Raw genomic sequence first — 5940 nt, forward strand, 5'->3', positions numbered from 1 at the left:
AAGAAAAGAAAAGAAAAGAAAAGAAAAGAAAAGAAAAGAAAAGAAAAGAAAAGAAAAGAAAAGAAAAGAAAAGAAAAGAAAAGAAAAGAAAAGAGAAAAGAAAGAAAAGAGAAGAAAAGAGAAGAAAAAAAAGAAAAGAGAAGAAAAAAAAGAAAAGAAAAGAAAAGAAAAGAAAAAAGAAAAGAGAAAAAGCCAGTTACATATATAGCTGCTTATAATTTCACCTATCTTTTAAGAGTCAGTTTTTGGGGGATAAAAATTCTTTACATACATAGTAGCTTGTTTCTTTGAAGGATAGGTGAAGTTGAACTTGGATGGCATAAGATCTCAAAACCACAGAAGAAGAATCTCAATCAGTTTGAGGATGTAAAGAACTATGTGTCAAGTTAACATCTCCACTTATTACCATTCTTCTTATTTATGTGTGTCTCTAAGTAACTTGTTAACGTAACATGAGGATTAGTTAATCAGCTTTGGTAAATCTGTGATATAATTATTTTGAAAATGGGAAACATTCATGAATATTTCAGAGGAGGTAAAATTTTGATGTCCTGATCGATGCAGATGCAAATAGCATTGCAAAAAATCTTGGACTGATGCTATCTTTGCTATTTCTGTTCTGTATTTATTGCAAATGAACTTTTGAGCAAATAAAAAATAATAAAAATCCAAAATTTGAAAAATTGTTGCTACTTAACATTACAACCTTTGCTTTCTTAGAAGCTTCTCTGTCTTCTCTTTGGGCTATTGTTAATAACAGGCTTCTGTTCACTAATGTATTGTGCATGTCTTAGCTACACTGAAAACTAAGTTTGCTGTATAGAATACTGAAAAGCATTTCTATTCCCTATTTGACATTTTAAATATGAGATAAAAATTGTGCTAAAGGCCATAGTTTTAAAACCACTTCATCTTCAGAAATTGCTGTTTCCTAAAGGATTCTCAATCAAAAGCAAAAATTTTCTGTCATTGGGATTTAGAAAATTTTTCATGGCTTGACATAAATAAATGTGCCATTCCATTTTCTGTGAAATTGTGCAGCACAAATATCATCCTACCAAAATTGTATACATCTCTGAAATCTATGAAGTAATTTGTGTCACAGAATCACAAAATAGTTGAGATTGAGAGGGGCCCTTAGAGATCACCTAGTCCAAATGCCTGTATATAAAAGGAAGTGTAACTAGAGCAGATTGCTTAGAGCTGTGTTCAGTCCAGTCAGGTTTTAAATTTCTCCAGTGTAAACACCCCACAGTCTTTTCGAGCAACCTGTTCCAGTTCTTGATCAGCCTCACCATGAAAAATATTTTATTATGCTTAAATGGATCTTTCTTAATGCCTGTTTTACGCTCTGCCTTTTAGCCTTTCACTGGATAACACTGAGAAAAATGTAGCTCCACCTTATTAACTCCCATCCAGCAGATAAACATGGATAAGTTGCACTCTGCAACTTCTCTTATCCAGACTGGACAGCCCCAGCCCTCCCAGCCTTCGCTTTTATGAAAAATGCTTCAAGTGCCTTAATCACCTTTGTGGCCCTTCACTGAACTCTGTTTGTTATGGCTATGTCCCTCAAACTGTAGAGTACAGAACTGGACCCAGCACTCCTGTTGTGGTCTCATCAGGATTGAGCAGAAGGAAAGGATCACCTTCATTGACTCACTGGCAAGACTATTCCTAATACATCCAAGGGTGCTCTTGACCACTTGGTGTCCACCAGGACCTCATCAAGTCCTTCTCTGCCATTATCCACACTGTCAGTCTGCTGCCTGCATTGGAGCATGAGATAATTCCTCCCCGAGTGCTGAAAAGGGAAGAGCTGAATGGGAAATATTGCTCATTCTCACGTGCACTGAAGAGTTGCTATGTTTTGCTAAAAGGAAAAATGCTGTTTCCTACATTGATTGGTACTCAGTAATTGCAGTTTAGAATACTGAAAAGCATTTCTACTACCTGTTTGACACTGTCATGACTCTTGCTGAATAGTTATTTTAAAAATTGTTCTGTGAGTAGAAGAAGGTGTCTGATTCATGGTAGATAGGTAGCTAGTAATAATACAAAATTCATCTTTTTTTTCCTCAAGATTTTTTTTAAAGGTGTCTATTAATGGACTAAGTGAGAATTTCCTAGTTACTATTTTCTAAGAACTTCTGGATCTTGATCAACATACTGGAACTCCCATCGGTATTCATATTAGATCCCAGTTTTACCACATCAGTAGATCTTAGAACTGATGAATATAGGACTGTAAGTTTGTTCTTGTGCTATCACTTCCAGGAATGGTGACTAGACAAAAAAAGAGTAAGGATGTTGTTAAACCTCTGGAAAGGGATATGTGCTTTGGCTTAAAGCTGGCAGTCAGCTCTGTCTCCACCTAGAGCTCACTACATTGCCAGGGGACTCCTCTTTTTTGGGGGGAGAGCAATCAACAGCAACGTAATTGAAGAATTTCTTCAAACATTTACTATACTGTTGGGATATAACAACTTTTTTGTAATCCTCTGTGAAGATGTCACAGATTTTTCCTTACTATCAGCTTTCAAAATTGAGAAAGGGAAAAAAAAAAGATGTTTGAGAAGAGAAAGCAATAATTCTGTATATCCTTCATATAACATGAGTGCAGCCTACTGTAGGGGGACCAGAGGTCCCGTCCAACCCATACAATTCTGTGATTCTGTGACATTAATTTTTGCCACAAAGTAATATCTGGAGTGATTTGAAGGAAGGGCTGGATTGGAACTGGACAATAATTTCATCCTGCTGAAAGCTGAATATCTTGTTAAAGAATTAGCAGCTGTGTATAGCTTCAGATAAATTTGGAAGTCACTTGGAGTTAAGTCTAAAATCCATGCATAATTATTTTGTCAATGTCTATTTTTAGATGTATTTTCATTTCAGATATTATTAACAACTTATTTTTTTAATTGATAGAAAGTGCAAACATTTCCTTAAAAAATTAGAGAAACATATGATCATTTGATGATCAGTTTAAGTATGATAGTGTCTATTGCTATAGTACAAGGGCAGTTCTGAAAGTAATGCCTCCTATTTTATTCTATTGGCCCATGACTTCAGAGGCAGATTGTGGTGGTATGGCAGTAGAGGTTGAATCTTCCCACCAATATCGCATTACATCTTGTTGCCGTGTGACGGATGGCAGCAGAGGGGAAGTTTGACAGCAAAGATGTTTCACTGATTTCTCCATGCAGGAAAAATTGCACTCATTGACATTCATTGACACTTGCTGAATGTTTATGGAGAGCAAACAGTGGATATGAGCACAGTGAGGTGTTTCAGCAATGATGCCATCATAGCAGCTGTGAAACAGTGGGTCACCTCTACTGGTACAGATTTTTACAAGCACAGCATGCAGTGTCTTGCTCATTGCTGGCAAAAATGCAAAGCTAATGGTAGTGACTATGCTGAAAAATACTGTTTTGTAGCTGAGAGTTTGCTCTATCAAACAGCGTTACTGAGCTTTTCGTATCCATTGTTGTTTCCATGGAAGTAAATAGGCAGCATTACTTTCAGAGTGATCTGTGTAGTTCAGTTTCAGATATACGTAGTTGACTTCTATGCAGCAATGGGCTGAAACAAATTATGTGTAATTTCCTATTATTTTGTGTATATTTTTTCTGACTGACACAGAATGCAAAATATTGATCACTGATATTTCAGTTTTTCTTCCTTTTATACTAGCTTCCTAGGTCCTGATAAGACTCAACAGCATCTTTTCCTTTTATCAGCATGTATTAAAAATATGCAATACCATATTTGCAGTTATCACTTCCATAAATAAAAAATGATGCAAATTTTTTCTTAAAAAAGAAACAGGCTTATTGAAAGGTAAAAATAAAGTTAATGATTTTGTTTATCACTTGAAATTTGAACTGCTGTCTTTTCAGCAAAATCTTAACTTGTTTGATACAGACAGTGTTTTATGTACATTGCAATTTTTTCTTTTATGTGTATGTGTTGAATTGAAGTCAAGAAACTAGTGCACTTTAACTGGAAAAAAGCCAGTCAAAGAGTTTACAAGGCTAGAAGGTGAAGGGTTTGTGTGTAATGGGAAGGGATGACATTTCTCTCATGAATGCAATGATTTAATTCTTTGACCTGCTGTTGGCGAGAACTGGAGTACGGTGAACATTTTTGTGTCTGACACATTCATTAAAATAAAAAAAATACCCCAAGACCCTCTCTTGACAAAAGCTGAATGTTTAACTTGTGTGAGATTTCCTTCCCTACAGATGATCTATAATGTGCCTTTCAAGGTTGACTTAGCCAAATAAAAGGTAAGAAAAAGGGAATCTCTTTGCTTACCTTCCCTGATTCACAGAGGCTGTGCAAAATAAAAAGATAAGGAAAATATTTTGAAAGGGTTATAAAGTAAACATGGGCAGCTGTTTTAGACATTGCCACATGTGCACAGTCAAAGACACATCAGAAAAATTCATGCTGAAATTCAGTTTTGTGGCCCTGAAGAAAGGGTCAGAAGGTTTAGAAGTTTAAAGTAAGTTAACTCTTTGCTTATTTTGACTATAAAAATGTCAGCATAAAGTCATGTTTTAGACTTATGATGGTCTGAAATCTTAGTGGTAAATGAAGTTTGAAGACCTCTTAACCTGCCCAGGATGTGAACCAGAGGCTGGTTTAACTTCACCGGTAACTGCACTATAGCAAAGGAATGGATAGTCAGACGTGAGGAAAACATCTGAATTTTTTCCTGCCAAAGTACTGTGTCATAAATTGTTTGCAGTGTTAATCTTAAATTCCTAAGTTCTCATTAATGACACTGCTATGAAGATAATCTAATTTTACAGGTTTAAATATCAAATGTTTAATTTTCTCAATATGGGTTCATATCTAGTATAAGTAACAAAATGTCATTTTTCTAGTTAGGTCAACCTATTGTCATTTGAAAATAATTTCAAATTTTAACTATCAGATCCTATCACTGAAACTTTAGTATGCTTTAATGTATATATTGATTTATTAATAATACATTGATGAAACTAAAATCTGAAATTGATAAAAATTGTAATGAAGAATGCTTTTCTTGTGTATATTTGTGTTTGTTTTTTTCTTTCACCTAACATTGAAACAATGTGATTAGGTCTTATATAGCACTGTATCTGACTTTCTCAGTGATATGTGTCAAATTCTAGAATACCATTATTTTGGTTTGTTATTTAAAAAACTAGATCTAACATAGTAATTAGAAGTGAAGCACAACTGCAGGTAGTATCTTCTTATAATTAATTAGGCTATTAATCAGAAAGCATTAGCAAGATTATAAACAGCAAAATATAAGACACATCAAAATACAACCAAATAAAAAGTGAGTACAATGATCTATAATTAATTATTCTCTGTAAGAAAACAGGAACAGATTGCCTTTTTAATTTATGCAGAAGATACAGTTATGATAAATAAACTAAGCTCACATTAAGAAAATAGAATGGAATTGTTCAGTCAGAAAGGACCTTTAAAGTCCTACCACCTGACCTCAGAGCTAACGAAAGTTAAAGTAGATTATTGAGGGCATCGTCCAAACACCTCTTGAACACTGACAGGCATGATGCATCACCTACCTCTCTAGGAAGCCTGTTCCAGTATCTGACCACCCTCATGGAAAAGAAATTTTTTCTGAATGTCTGGTCTGACCCTCCCCTGGCACAGCTTTATGCCATTCCCACACATCCCATCACCTGGGACACCTCCTTCAGCACTTTTCCTCCACAGGGAGCTGCAGAGAGGAATAAGGTCTCCTCTCAGCCTCTTCTTCTGCAGACTTGGCAACTCAAGCATCTTCAGCCTCTCCTCAGAGGACATGCCTTCTAGCCACATTACCAGCTTTGCTGCCCTCCTCCACCTCTTTTGGCCAGCTGTCTATGCTGTGTTTAACGCACTCTGATACACTGTTTGCTCCCCTGGCTA

The sequence above is a fragment of the Numida meleagris genome, chromosome 1 (assembly GCF_002078875.1).
Source record: "Numida meleagris isolate 19003 breed g44 Domestic line chromosome 1, NumMel1.0, whole genome shotgun sequence".
NCBI lineage: Eukaryota > Metazoa > Chordata > Aves > Galliformes > Numididae > Numida > Numida meleagris.